The sequence below is a fragment of the Streptopelia decaocto genome (assembly GCF_964273445.1).
Source record: "Streptopelia decaocto genome assembly, chromosome: 5".
NCBI lineage: Eukaryota > Metazoa > Chordata > Aves > Columbiformes > Columbidae > Streptopelia > Streptopelia decaocto.
The window spans coordinates 44016791-44032252 of NC_138659.1; the positions used below are offsets into that span (position 1 = coordinate 44016791).

At 41.0% G+C, this 15462-nt stretch overlaps 1 protein-coding gene across 8 annotated transcripts in view; it reads left to right on the forward strand.

Annotated features, from left to right (window-relative positions):
* The window catches only part of ZMIZ1 (zinc finger MIZ-type containing 1), a 346761-nt gene that overhangs the window by 37864 nt on the left and 293435 nt on the right, over nt 1-15462 (forward strand). For 7 of the 8 annotated variants that reach the window (XM_082053542.1, XM_082053538.1, XM_082053547.1 and 4 more), the window contains exon 2: nt 12377-12504. The exons of the other annotated variant lie outside the window; for it this stretch is intronic. The gene's annotated coding sequence lies outside the window, so the exon portion shown is untranslated. The remainder of the gene's footprint in view (nt 1-12376; nt 12505-15462) is intronic. 8 annotated transcript variants of the gene reach the window in all.

A 15462-nucleotide genomic window follows, 5' to 3' on the forward strand; every position in this document is an offset into this window, starting at 1 on the left:
TTCAAATTGCTCTGGTCCCTAGAGACCTGGCAGTGTGATTCACCACTATGAAATATTCAGATTTTAATCATCATTGCCTAGTGCAAAAACTGTAACTTGGTTGTTTCTAAAACGCTGAGCTTTTATTCCACATAAACAAGTGTGAATGTATATGGAAAGTGCATGTAAATAGGTACAAAGTATAACTATATATCAAACTTTTAAAAACATGGATATATCTCAAACATATACACATTTATATTTGCTTGTCTGAGGACTAAAAGGGCTGTGGAAGAAATGACCTGTCTGCTGTGAATGATTTCTGTATGTTTTGGTGGATGTAGAGCAGGGCACAGAACTGAGTATTGAGTGTGCTGGCACATTACCAGTGGCTCAGCATAGAGGATTTAGTGTCTGGTCATATATTTTTCACAGTAACTTAAATTTATGCCTGAATTGCACTTAAGCTTTATTTAAAATGGAAAAATCCTCATTTTGTCAGTGTGTCAAACTTTGCTGGGTCTGAAGGTGAATTCCAGTGAAAGCTGGTATTTTTGTTTCGGATTTACCCAGCTGACAAGGGGTAACATTGCAGAACAGTCCACAGCTACAGATCATCCTTTTCCTTCAGCTCTTTTCTGGGAATCCTGAGCCCTAGTACTCTTCCTTCTGAATCTGGCCACTCATGCAGCCTCAAGTCATTGTGCTTGCTGTTACCCAAATGAGCTGTCCCCTGATAAACACAGACAAGTCAGTCTGTTCTACCGGATTGTTGCTGTCGAAGTGTGTGCTGCTTCTGGAAACACCGTATTCCCAGCTCTCCCCTTCGCCCGGTCAACACTGCTCGCTGCCAATTTATTCTCTTTGAGTGTGGGTTTGGTCATTCGTGTTCAGCTATGCCAAGAATTACTTAGTAATTGCAACGGGATTTGGAGTGACCACGTAACGTAGGGGAAAACAGATTTGTGCACTTCCTGCTTTATGAAGACAGATGAGCGAGGGCTCTCAGGGTTGTTAAAGCGCAGCTTGAATGCTGGGTCTTAACAGATGCCAAAGGTCCTCTGGTCTGCCTGATGATCCTGAAGGTTTCTGTTTTAATCTGGTACCAAAGGAAATATGAGTGCATGAGACATAGGCTTTAGCTGAACAAAAAGAGCAATTAAAAACCTAACCTACATCTCTCTTGTGTGGGTTTTTGTTTGTTTGCTTTTTTCTGAGGACACTGAAGGTGTGTGGGTTTGGTTGGTTGGTTTGGTTTTTGTTTTGTTTTTCCTAAGTTCTTATTCAAGTTTTCACACTCTGCTTTCCCCATGTGTACTGTCATAGCTATGTAATTTATATCTCTTAAGAATCTGTGAACTCACCCTGAGAGATAAGAGTAGAAATAAGTAAAATTCCTCATGTTATTAAAGCGAAAGTTGCGTGTGTGAAGATGGCCTGTGTTTTGGTCTAAAATGCATTGCTCTTATTTTAATCCCTGTCCTCTGTGCTCAAGTTAAGGTCTTTTCTGCACTGCTGAAGTGTGAAGTAACAAGTAGATAATATTAGACCCAAGTTGTTTGTATGTGTGTGTTTTTCTTCTCAGAATTTCATTGAAAAGATGAGCTTTGTGTTTTGGCATTTGGAAAGAAGCATAAGGGTGTGTTTTAAATCCCAGGTAAAACTGATTTTCCCAAATTGCAGCGTCTGATGTGTCTGTGTTGAACCGTTAAGCCTCAGAGCCCTGCTTGCTGCAGCAGGAAGGATTCAAATTCTGTCTGATTTTTCTTATAAGGCTTTAGCTTGTTGATTAGTATTGATTGCTGAAGGAATTGGCCACTTGAGTAGATGCTGAATCAAATAATCCCCTCAGTTCTTGCTTTGCAAATCCATTGTCGTGGAACAAGCTGCTGAGAAGCTTTGCATATGTGCCATAGCGTGATGGGAAATTCTCTCACAGTCCGACTGGTAAAAATTGCACCTTTTTTCTTCTTCTTAAAGTACTATTGACAAGTGATATTTGTGCATAAATTTTAGGGTAACAGTTTGTAGTTACATGTAATAGAATAACAAGAAAAGGCCAGGAGTAGCTTTTTGACGTATATAAATGATTTTGGTGCAGCAAGATTTAGCCTTGTAAATCACGTAGGTAGTGCTGAAAAAATTTCCCACGTCTTTCTGTCTAAAAAGCCTGTACTGCTGATTGAACTCCCGACACACAGTGTAAACAGAGCATCTGTAGCTAATGCAGCTTTTACATTTTGGATTCTAAACTGGTCTCTGCAATAATGGTGACAAAACCAGGTGATGCCCTAGAAAATAGCTGGAGATTTTGTGTGCAAGTTTCGGTGAAACGCAACGTGTTAATTGGAATTCTTAGAGTATAAACCCCAGCTGCCATTTGTAAGAGATTACTGCTGACATGTGAAAGTACAGTTGAACTAGACAGGAGGTGCAGGCTCAGCCATGTGAGCCTTGTTTGTGCTGTCTGGTGTGAAGCCCAGAGGAAGCCAAGCGATTGCTGCCATGGTGCGGTTTATGGACGCAGAGCCTCTGGCTGGGGGACGGGTGGTTACCTGTTACACGCTCCAGGGGCTGACGGCTCCGTTTGTTACCCGTTTCTGCTCTTGATCCTGAGTTTCCTCTCTTGACTGTTGCGTTTTTGTTTATTGTTAACAGAAAAAGCTCAGCTGAATTCTTCTTACTGGAGTCCTAGTTTTGCATTTCACATTAGCTATAGCTGTATCTGTTGTGATAATACTTGTTTTAGTCGGTAACTTCAAATAACCAGTTACTTCTTGCTCAACTTTTTCCTATTTTAAATATTTCAAATTATTTGATTAGAGGAGGAAATAATTCGCGGGGAAACAGGAACTGTGGAAAAGCCTCTGAACTTGAGGGGGGAGTATATATGGTAAGTCATGAGTTGTATCATGCTGTATCAGGCATCCACGTAGTGGAGCTATACTTTTGTGTAAGGAATAGCAGAAATGTCAGTAATAAGAGTTTCTTTCAGGAGATGATCCTTGTAAAAGGGTCCTTTGGAGGCAGTCTGTTTGCCCTCTGCTTTGGTTTTTGATTAAGTTCCTGAGGCTGAATTTCTTGTAACAATAAATTGGCTCTTGGATACATTTTCCAGAGGAAAAGTGTTTATTAAGAGCTGTTTGTGACCATCTGAGCTTCAGGACAAGCAAACATACTAAAGGTGGAAAATACAGTCCAAATATATGTGCACACTCAAATGATGGTTCACTGTTTTTTCTTCTTTCTCTGCGAGACTGATACTCAAAGTCTTGGCCATTGACCACTGATAGCAGAAGCCTGTTACAAAGGAAGGCAACATCAGAACTGGTGAACAGAACGAGATAATTCATTTTTTTAAGATGCAAATAAAATCTCTTAAGTAGTTAAAATGTAGATTATTATTACAAAATAATATGAAGCATTAATAGAAGAAATACCTGAAAGCACATGTGTAGCGTAGAAAATAATTATGTTCCTAGCACAGTCTTTGAACATGGTGCATGAGCAAGTTTAATCTGCAGATAAATGTCTTCCATTTTTGAGGTCTCTGAACTTGCTAGACCCTTGGGATCATTAGCAAATCTTCTGAAAATGACCAAAACTACTTTCCAAGCAAAAGCAGCAAGTTAGTACGCACCGCTGATGCTCTGTTGTCTTGCTCATGCCCACCATGCACTGGCTCAGGGAGAAGTGCATGATCGAGCACCTGAAGCAGAACCAGTTGTCTTTTGCTGATTTTTGCAAACTTAGGGCTAATGCATTGGTTTTAAACATCTCTTCTGTACTGCATCTGAAATGCATTGAAGTCATTGTGCCACTGCACAAGTCTTTACTAGTAGCGATGGTGTTCCCAAGTGATCTCTGCATATTGATAATGAATTTTCTGTTATGCATGTAACTTTCCCTGGGGTGATGTGAAACTTGATCACTGAAGTGATTTATGAAATGGAAACCTGTTTGAAAGCTCATATTAGTAGCGATTTGACAGTTGTTTGGCTTTGTTATTTTAAGTGACTTTTATCATGGAGTTGGTTTATAAAAATAAAGGGAGTCGGTGGTGTGTATGCACAGATACTGCAATATAAAACCCCAAAATCCAATACAGCAAGGTCCTGTCTCTGAAGCTAAGAGAACTCAAATAGTTAAGCCTCAAGTGTGGATCTGTGATAATTCAGTTAAATGTGCAATATTATCTGAGGAAATGCATCTTGCTTCTCTGATAACACTGATGAGAATTTGAAAGGCTTTAACTATTAGTTCAGAGTTGTTTCCCATTAGACTTAGCTGCAATTATTGTGAGACTTATATTTGGAGATCTGAGAAAGTTTGTTTTGCAGCCTTTGGTTATGTCTGCTCAGACAAGCCTTGCCCTGGTTAGGAAGGGGAAACGCTAGGCACGGGTACACTCCCACTGCATCTTTTAGCTAGAGATCCACATTGTGGTCTCAAGATTCCAGATGATTTGTTGGAAAGCCAATGTGCTTTACATGCCAGGCAAAACTCAGTAGCAATTTTAGCTTCTTGAAAGGTGCGTTCTTGGTGGACGGGGGAAGAGATGTGAACTTGAGTGGTTTTAAAAAAAATAATTTAAAAAAAAAGGATTACGTACTTTAACAACAACAACAAAAGATTTGGCAAGAAGGATGTATTACAAGTAATCAGTAGATAAAATGATCAGAAGATCATTTCCAGCACACTCTACAGGCAGGTGCTTTAAACCAGTGTCAGAACTCCACGGACTTTCCATAAATATGTCTTGAGGAATGCAGAGCACAAACCAGAGCAGCCTCTTTTCCCTGGCTCACCTCAGCAGCTGCGAGTGGTTCCTTTGTGCCGCAGCTGAGAGCCAGGCCGGGTGCCCTCTGTCTGTGTCCCGACGTCCACTCTCCCCCTGTGTCTGTGTCCCCATGTCCACTCTCCCCCTGTGTCTGTGTCCCGACATCCACTCCCTTGCCATCGCAGGCGGGCAGTGCGGTGGTGGCTGCTTGTGGCCTACAGGACAGGCGAGCATCTTCTCTCTGGTGTTGATGCTGGGTCTTGGACCAGTGTGGAACCTGGTGGTGGTTGTGTGTTACATTAATAACTTGGGCTATTACAGCATATAGATAAGGATTAATATTTTACCAAAATTGATTGTGAATTATTTCATTGATATGAAATCAATTCAGTGATGTGATAGCTTTTGTATTATTACTTCTAAATACCATATTACCTTCCTTGGGACTCAGTATAATGGTGCACAGGCAGCATAAGCATGGGGAGTTTTGTTTTTATTTATTTGGTTTGGGTTGCGTTGGTTTTTTGTTTTTGTTTTTTACATGAAGTGGATTTGCACTAATGATGGTTGGAAATAAAGGACTTGGTGTTTTATAACATAGCTGTCTGTAAACAGGCTGGAAAATGTTTTCCAGTGACAGCAGATTTTCCTAGCTACTTTCGGTATCAACATTTGGCATTATCTAGTTGCTCGGCTCAGTGCATTCTTGAATCACTTTCATGGAAAAAAAAAAAAACCAACTTCATAGGATTTAGATTTTGGGAGCAGACAAAGATTCTTTCTGTACTTTTTTCTAAATCTGTAGCTTTTTTTTTTTTTTTTCAGAGTGAACAGAAACATTCTTTGACGGAATTTATGCCATCATGGGGAGTGGAACACTTTGGTAGAGGAGATTTTCCTGCTAGTGCTTTGTAAGTGGGGTCTGGGTGTGGGCATTGGTCTCTGGAGCAGTCCTGGGCATCGTGTTCAGCTTTGGATGTGTCTGCACCGTACTTCAGAGCTATTATTACAGCTCATTGAAACAGATGCAAGGTAGTTCAAAACAAATTAATTTGGGTTCCAGTCACAGGGCTGCTGCAGGACTGAGGTTTCACTGGCCGAGTATGGAGCCAGAGCTGGTGTTTGTGTGTTTTGTGTTGGTGTTTTTCTAGCTATGGCTCACTTACAGTAGCTGTTTAGAGGCAGGTCAGCTAGGTGCTTGTGTACTGCAATCATACCTGGCTTGTGGCTGAAGACTGTGTTCCCTCTTTGCTGCAGTTTTGAACTTGTGAATTTCAATACAGTTGCAGGGGATTAAAGTTGAGGGAGCAGCTTTGTAAGGTGAGTTTTCAGTCTTTGCATAAAATGGACCAAAAAAATGGGATTTTACTTCCCTTCACTGGTAGCCAGCATATCACAGCCAGGCAAGGTGCCACCAGTTGGCATCTGTCTCCAGATTCCCCATATTGACATGAGTCATTCAGAGCTGATAAAAAAAAATTAGGTCTAGTCATAACTTGCCCCAGTAAAGGTTCACAATAGCTTCAAGAGAATAAGTCGCTGTCATTTTTCTGGGCTGAGGCTGTCAGTTTGGTGACAGTTGGGTTTTTCTGCACATTATCTGTTTCACTGGCTTGCTAGCTGGCGAGCAGCTTGAGGTGAAATCTTTGTCTTGTTGAAGTTGCTTGATGCTTCACCATTACCTCAATGCTTCTTCCTCCCCCTGCCCCACATGCCATTGAATTAACATATATTTCAAATAGAGATCAAACTTGTAAACACTGTGGGGGCCACTGTAGCTGCTGCAGGCTGCTGAGTGTTGGAGGTGATGGATGGGGTTGTTACTGGCCCTTACAGGAGATGAGGGGCAGCAGATGGGCCTTGGTCCCTGAAATTGCTGCTCCCTTGTATTGCTACCTGTTTACTGCAAAAGACAGAAGCCTCCTTTCAACCATTCTGCTTTGTGTTTTAGCCTCTCTCCTGCTGCCAAGAATATTTTTACTCTGCGTCAAGAGAAAATGAATTCATGCCTTCAGGATTTGTACTCTGCTCTGTGCTATACGATAGCAACCCAGTGAGATGCGCAAGTGGAAACTGCATTAATGATTGATAAAAGCTGAGAGCTGTTTAAATTTTTTTCCTGTTTAATGACTATCAATAATTTAATGCATTTACTGTATGTTTTTAAGAAATAACACCCATATTACAGGCTTGGGTTTAATAGGCTAAGTGATTCAAGCTTCAAAAAATACAGATTTCCGACATCAAGTGTATCTTCTTTTTAATTAAGAATAAGACAGAAAAATATGAAGCCTGGCTTATAAGATGGAGATAGATCTTGTGAAAAACAAATGTTTCTGTGTGCCCCCTCCCCATCCTGTGTCCCTTGGGCGCCTGATCTTGCCTCTCAGAGAGCGGTGGCCGAGCTGGGTGAGGAGGTGTCTGTGGTCACGTCAGCACGGGGCCCACCAGCAGTGGCACTTGGAGCCCACGCTGCCACCCTGCAGGGACCCCGGGACGATGCTGCTCTCCAGGACGTGGCCTTGTGCCCGACTTTCCTGTCCCTTATGTCCTAGTCCTGGGTTGCACAATAACACTGTGATTTTAGTGGTTCATCAGCATCCCGTCACCTCAGTCACTTGGGAAAGATTGAGGAGCGTGGCTTTTAGAGAAAGAATTGCTTCCTAGCTTAAAAGTGAGAAAGAAATGTTTCGAAAAATGATTCCCTCCCTGTTTCTTGGAAAGGGATGAAATTTGTAAAGTGATGAGCATCTTCCATTGTGCTTGGATGCACTGGGTTTGGTCTTTGGGGCTTTGCATGTAAAAGATGAGGTATAAAATCTTCCTTCTCCTAGATATGTGCCTTTTTTAGTGGTTAAGAGGAAAATCAGATCTTTTTTACGTTATTGGTGCATGCTGCAGTTAGACTGGCAAATAAATGTCATGCATAGGTTTGTGTGTTTTAATAAGCATGTTATCTAAACAGATGCATATGAATAGTGGTTCTGTGAACTTTATTTTCATATGGACAAATGTCACTTTGGAAAGAGTTTTTTCAGGATTGGAAAAAGCAGACGAGGAAATACAGATAGGTATAACATTTAAGCTGCATAAAAGAATTTTTAAAACACCTCTAAATAAATATATAAAAATATAATACATTTGGCATTTGAATAAAGGTGGTTCAAATTAATGAAAATGATACTTCTTGTTTAGGAACTGTATTTCATGTAAATAAAGTGCAGAGTCTTATATTTAGACATCTATTGATGGGTGGATCCCATGAGTTCACTAAGACCCAGGCAAATCAAAGGAAAATCTATTTAGATCTGTATTTTGATTCACTCTTATTATGTCTTTACCCTTTGGGCTTCTGCAAAAATATTTTGATAACTTTCTCATGGCTGTTTGCAATAGATACTTCAGAAGAGCTTCCTGTCTTTGTGCAGTTCAGGGAAAATGGTATTTATGTTTGAAGAAGCTTCTTTCTTCACAAATACCTTCAGTACAGGTGTTTGTGGTGGGAGTGCTTACCCTGCCCTGTGCATACAGAAGCGTATGCTTGCACACACGTATGCATGCATAATAGGGATATGCTTTTAATTATTACAAAATTAAATGAGAATCTGTTTATTTCTGGCTTTTTCTCTTTATGTTGCTGTAGGTAAGTGCTATGTTAAATGCAAGTTTCATTTCCTACAGACTCTGTCCAAACTGTAGATATTAGAAAACAGCTTGGAGAAGGAACCTGTTGCAGGAGAAGTGAAGTTCCTGGCTTGGAAACACGGGGTTGAGAGTCCTACCTGGAGAGTTAAGGAAGGGTTCCCAAAATACCTGGGAGGTGCCACTGCCGTTAGTGGCAGAGATACTACAGACTAATGTATTTTAGTAACGTATGTGAGAGATACTTATGGTACTCTTCTAAGAAACATTTTAACTATGGGTTGTACAAGAACGTGTATGGAAAAAGGTCCCTTTTTTTGGTTCCATAATGATGATTAAGAGTAGGTATTTCTCTTTTTTTCTTAACTTGCTTGTTTGTTTTTTACAATGAGAAATTAAGGTTATTTCTTCCCTCAATAGATATTCATAGAAGAGGTGTTACCTTTCCTAGATCAAGAGTTTGAAAAATAAACAGAAAAAAGAAAAACAATTTTTTACAATGATATAAACATGATCTTTTTCTGCAAGTCCACACTGAGTGTGTGTATAACTCACCTGAAGAAAAGTAGCTCTTTGTTAAACATAGAGTGAAGAACCTTGAGAACCGTTCCCCCCCCATAAATTTTGTGAGGTGGTGATGATGTCCTTCCCCCCTTTAAACCCTGCTTTGCCATGGTTTGGGGAGGGCGCTGCTACACACAGCAGCGCTCTGGTCCAACTCCTTTCTCTGGTTCTTGGCGTAATGGAAGTCATAAACATCATAGAGCTAGAAATTCCAAAAAACTAGAAAATCTTCGAGATTGGTTGTGTATAACAGAGGCTCCCTTTAACAGAGTAGTTCCCAAGGGGCTGGTGGGGCTCCTGGCGAGGGTCAGACAGGATAATGTGACCCTTATGTCTGCCGGCCGTGTGGTGCAGACTGCAAGTGAGGAGAGCTGCTTTCCCAAAACTCTTGATTTTTTGAACTTCAAAATGTCTCTGGATCAATTAAATGAAGAACTAGATCCTGGCAAATGTCATGCAGTATCTTTGCATTTAACCACGGGAAGTGGGTGCGATGTGGGTAACACCTGGCAGAAACACTATATTTTGATTATGCAGCAGGAGGATTAGGTCTGGCACTTGTCATTTGGAAAGAAGGGTTAATTTTTAGTCAAGATAACATTTTGGACTCCTTGCTCCAGGTTTCGGTCTCTAACTCGGGTACTGTCCAGAATCAGCAAGCGTAGTGTGAGATTTACTGAAAACCCAACTCTAGCTGGTGGAATCGAGGATTATTTTTATTAAGCTTGACATAGGAAAGCTACTCGGCTAAATCCACTGCAGAAGTTCACTGAGGGTGTTTGTTTTAACATATGCCTCTTCACTTATCTAATGCTGATGTCAATGTTTTGTTGGGTTTTGATACAGTGTTTCCCAGTTTTCTGTTTGTTTCCCTCCTGTAGTGGCTGTGTACCCCAAATGTCTTGACATTTTTCTTATACAGATTATCTCTGGCACCGCTGGAAATTTAGTGAAGTCTTCTGGTATCATAAGTCATTTTGCTAGGTTTCTTCACATAGATTTTGACTTTTGGGCTTTTGGGTAATGCTGCTCTTTTTTGTTTGTTTGTTTTGTTTCCCTGAGTATTTGTAAACAGAGTGATCTTTCTTTCTTCGGGGCAAGTGATGTTAAGTTAAACCTACATCCCTAAGTGGTACTATTGACAGATTTCTGCCTTCCTGAAAATGCTGTTAAAAAAACTTTAGGTTTTTGCACTTAGCCTTCTTTTTTGCCACCTCTTGTTTTTATGTTTGATCAAAAATATGCTTCCTCCAAATCTTGTATGTCTGCTTTAAGTTATTTCTCCTACCAGCAAGAGGATGAGAGTGTAAAATTTTTAGACACTTGAAATGTAACCAATATATCAATTTGTAGCAGACTTTACCTGACATACGTGGGGGGTTTCTCTTAGCAGGGAGAAAAATGCTGTCTAAAGCATCCTTTAGATTTAATAATGAAAAAGAAAAGTGACGCTTTTGATTTAGGGATGCAAAAGTAGCGTGTGGTTGAGAGGGGGAGACTTTTTTTTCCCCTCATGTTTTGCAACCTGATCTGTGCTGAGCTGTTCAGTATTGATTAGCGCATGGCCTCAGGATGTACACATGTCAGGAGCAATTTACTGAGGGTGGTTTCTTCCCCTGTCCCCACAACGAGGGCTGTAGCACTGTTTCCCTCTTTTTTTAAAAAAAAAACAATGGCAATTTTAGTACTTCAGCATTGGCTTAAGTTGCTTTGGATCCCTTGGTACAAGAGGGCTGAAATCTAACAGAAAGCAAAAATGCGACTGAGGAGCATAAGATATTGAGAAGGTGGGATTGACAGTGTGGGAAAGTTTGCGTTAGGGAACAGGTTTTTAGCAGGTACACTTTTGTGTCAGAATCCATTCTTTCACATTGTCGGATTGTTGCTAGGCCTACTTATGGGTGAACGTAACAAGGCAGAAGTAGTTTTGAGTCTTGTTCTTTTTCTCCTTAGCGCACATTTTCTGTGTCGTCTTCTGTGATCTTTATTTAGTTTTTCATTGTTTATTTACACTGCCACTGTTACTTCATGAATTCTTTAAATCATTCCCTATCTAGAGGGGAATCTGGACAGAATTATTCTTGCAGCTTTAAGTCTTGCTGACAGGAGGAGAGAAGAAGAGAGCTTTTGTCCCCTAGAGAAATGTGGGAACTGCGGCCATTTAGAATTGGACAGACACGGTCGGCTTTGAGGGAGATGCTGTGATGGGAGTGCTGCCTTTTATGTTGTTTCCTACCTGTTAGGGCCCCTTGTATAAAAGTGTCTTTCGGGAGACTAGGATCCATATGCAGTTGCATACTGTTAGCAGACAGGATAATTGTCTTTTTGAGGTGTGTGGGGAAATGTAAGGTAGCATAGACTTTTTTCCTTATTTTCAGAACTGGCATTCAGATTTTCCATGGCACAGAAAAGGGGAGAGTTTTCTGTATGAATATAAGCCAACAAAATGTGATAGAGAACAGACTCGATGTGTTTCCCTTTGCTCATTCCCCATGGAAAACCTTGATTGCCATTTCCTCAAATATGTTAATGTCTTGCATGCACCCTTTAAAATAATTTTCCACTTGATTTTCCTGCCTTTCATCAGAGGCAGGTACTGGAGGTAGGGAGGGGCCCATTAAATCTGGATGTCTGTAAGTGTCTGTAAATTCTCCTTAGGAGTAGGGCAGAGAGAGAGAGATACGGTCTGAGGTGAGGGATTGTGGTTTTGTGGGAGTGAAGCTGGATTTCTAAATGGTATCTTTAGTCACAAAAAGGTTTTTTAGTTCCCTTTCCCTTCATTCTGATACCTAACTTTTTTTTTTTCTCTTATTGTTACAGTAAGAATCAATGTAGCTGGAATAGGTTGCCTTTAGAAAATAGATTGTCATAAGAAAAACAGTAGTTGTCTTGAAATAGAAGTTACGATTAGTTGCATATACCTCAGAATTCTAGGTATGATCCTTGCAGGGAGTATGTAAGCATTTGAATGTCAGTATATACCTGTATGTTCAGTATGCATGTTGGAATTTGCCTTTTGCCAACTATTTTGATAGTAAATGTGGCTCATTTGAATTTTTACAGAAGTGGGTGTGAGCTTGGCTGATGCATATTTACTTAATAGAATTAGTACTCAAGAACACTTTTGAATGAGACTTCATCCCATTCTAGTATGGGGCTTTATTCCATTCTGACATGAATCCATCTTTCTTTTTCTTAGTATTAGGTGACTTGACTTTCATTTTCTGTATTTTGATAAGGTGATGATAGAAAGAGAAAATACAGGACAGCTCAAGTTGGTGTTTTGGGGCTGGAGAAGGAGAAGCACAGTAGCTTTTCCAAGGAGTCGTTATCTGTAGCCTCTTCAAAAACATGAAAGCTAATACTTGTTTCTTTTTTTTTTTCCTTTTTTTTTTTTTTTTCCCCTCTTAGGACATACTGTTGTGCTGAGGAAGAAAACAACTACCTGCTTTTTTTTTTTCTTTTTTTTTTTTTTTCTTATTTCGTGCTAAATTAGAAGCTTCAGGAATGTGCTAATTGGCAGCAGCCTCTTCAGAAAGGTAAGAGGTAATTGTTGTTATCTGCTTTTTGAGGTGTCTTCCTTTCTCGGCTCCTTCTGGAAGGGAGCGTGATGTTAGAAGAAACCTGTCTACATAGAGTTTACACAAGTCTTCTGGTTAATATGGATTGCCCTTCTAACAGTGTGATGCAAACAGAAGCTTTGTGTGCTTCTTGCTCTGCTTCTTTGTTCAGGATACAGTCCCTTGGGAAAAAAAGCTAGAAGTCAAGATACATTTTAAATACAGAGAAAAAAATTATGTAACTGTTGTATTGCAGACTGACTGACTAAATCTTTTGAGTATAAGCTTAGAAAAGAATGTGAGTTAGGTGTGGAGAAGCCAAGATGAAGAATCATGTCTCAAAAAGTGCTTCTTTTATTATTATCATACATGTACATCTAATCAGATATAGATTTTCTGTTTATTTGTTTTTCTAAACCTAATTGTCTTCTCTGTGGTCCTTCATGGTTTCATGGCTTGTTGTACCACTGACCAATAAGACAGGAACCAGCTGGAACCCCAGCTCTGGTGCTGGATTGTGTGTTCTGTGAAGAGTTGGAAGCATAGAGCAATTTTTCACCTCTCCAGACTTTTTTTTTTAGTTTTGGGCAGAAATGCAAAATGTGGGTGAGAGTTGAAATGCAGTGCCTTTTTTTGTAATACTTCTAAGTAATTAAATTTTGTGGTTATCTGGTGATGTGATCCACATGCAATCCATGCCTGTCTTTCCACTTCAAGACATTCAATTTATGTTTCAGGATATGGAAAGTACAAAAAAATTAGTGCTCTGATTCACAGAGCATCCTGAGCTGCTTGAGTAGACTCAAGTCAGTTGCTAGACAAATTGCAGATACATTTTAGTACCTAAACTTGATGTTTAGATTTTTATTTGCTTAGGAACTGGCTGCAGTGCTTTGAGATGTCATTTCCCGTTCCTTCTTTGTGATAGAGTTTAATGCTTCTTGTAGTGGAGACATTATCTTCTGTCTAGACCTCAGCCATTCGGGTTGATGGTTGATGTCTTACTTAAACCAGCTCTGAGGAGGGGTTTATGCTAACTTGCTAGGCTCTGAACTGGGCAGGCCAATGCGTGATAGAAATTTTTCTGCCAGGTTTGCTCTGTGGTACCAACCTTTGTGAAGTCAGTGTGATGCAATGATGTCTTAAATTGCCCCAGTGAGATTTGTCAGAGTTCATTTGTCGGACCCCACAGACTGCCTAAGTACACTAACTTATCAAGGATAAGCTGCAGACAGGTAATGTGCCTTGGAATGTTCTCTTTCTCATTCTCCATCTCGTTCTTGACAGTGCAGAGGGAAGCTAAGTCTTTATTGAATGGCCGCTACCAGCTGCCTGGCTACCTTCAGCAATAAAGCTAATGACCTAATGGGCAAATGCTTCTTGGAGACCTTCAGCTGAAGCAGGGACAAGGAGAAACATATAGACCAGCTAAAGGGTTCTCAAGGAGTTTGCAATTTCCCTGGGGATCCTTCTGTGTAATTACCTGTCTATCTCTTTGTCTCCTATCTTTTAATGCAGGAGGAGTGTCAGACTCCAGGCTGCTAATCTTTGTTACTATGGAAAGGCTGGTTACACTCCTCTTCCTGCACTTCAAAAATGGCAATTGCTGGTCCCCAGCTGGTTTCCTGAATCTAACTTAAAAATGGATGATAGCTTTTCTCCTTGGTGCCAGCCTGAATAATGCAGCTGCCTGTGCTGTTGCAGTCAGGCAAGTGATGCTGCGGTTTGCTGGGAGGAGGAGCCCGCAGAAGCTGCCTTGTGGCCTCTGAACCTGTTTTCTCCCAGACGAGTGAAGGCTCTGTGAAATTCCTTTGAAACACAGAATTTTGGGGCACACCGAGACGTGGGAGGCTTGGCTGCACTGCAGGTGTGGAGGAAAGCTGCTATTAAGATTCGTGGCTCCAGCCGAGTTTTTGTACCGTTTCTGAATGCCTTCAAACTCCCTGGGCTGAGGGAAGCACAAGCTTCTCAAGCTGTTTTGCAGGGTCGTGGGCATCGGCTGTTGTTCTGGCCTCCCTCCCAGCACGTATCTTACGCAGCGATGTGCAGTGGAGACAAGTGCCTCTGCTCAGAGCGTAGGGTCAGCGGAAAGGCTGTACACAGCCCTCTGCTGTTTCTCTCTGGCTGGGTGCATCTGTTTGTCCCTCTTGCACGTCAGTGGAAATTTGGAGAGTGTTCCCTGTCTGCTGCTCCCCTCCTCCTTACTCTGCACAGGCTTCCGGAGTTGCAACATGTCAGATTGTCCCTCCAAAGCCCTGGTTTGAGAACAGCTCCAGCACAAACATCTTGTCTCTGTGTGCTGCTTTCTGTCCTCGCAAGGAGAAACTGTCCCTGTGTTGGACGGGGTTCCCTTCCAGCTGCTGCAGCGACTTGCATGCCCAGGAAATATATGTTGCTGAACCTCTTTATGGTACCTTTGTAAAACATGCTTTAACTGTCTGCAAATGTATGGTATTTAAGCAGCAGAGTCTGTATTATCAAATGCAGTCATGCAGACTGTATTCCTCGGGGTAAAAAGCTTTGGGAGGAGCAGCTGGATGTGATAGTGAAATTTGAGAACCAAAGCAAAAGGAAACTCTTGCCCATGTGTTGGACTAGAGCAGGTTCAGGAAAGGTGGAGGGTGGGGAAGTGTATATCCCTTCCCAGACTGGAAATGTTGGAGGGGGATAGAAAGGAGAGGCAAAGCACGGACAAAGCGACAAAATATCAGGCTGGCTAGCGGCCCACAGTTTGCTGTGTTTTGTTTGCCGCTTGTAATGCTCTGCTTTCCTCCCACATTTCCTTTAACTCAGTTTTGGCAAATAGAATTTTCAATGTTTTTGTTCCCTTAAAAGAGCAACCATACCTCTTTTCAGATTGTTTTAGAAGTTGTGTTTCTTACGGGTGCATCTAGAATGATGGTTTTGCACTGATTTTTAAAAGAACTTTAATTAGCC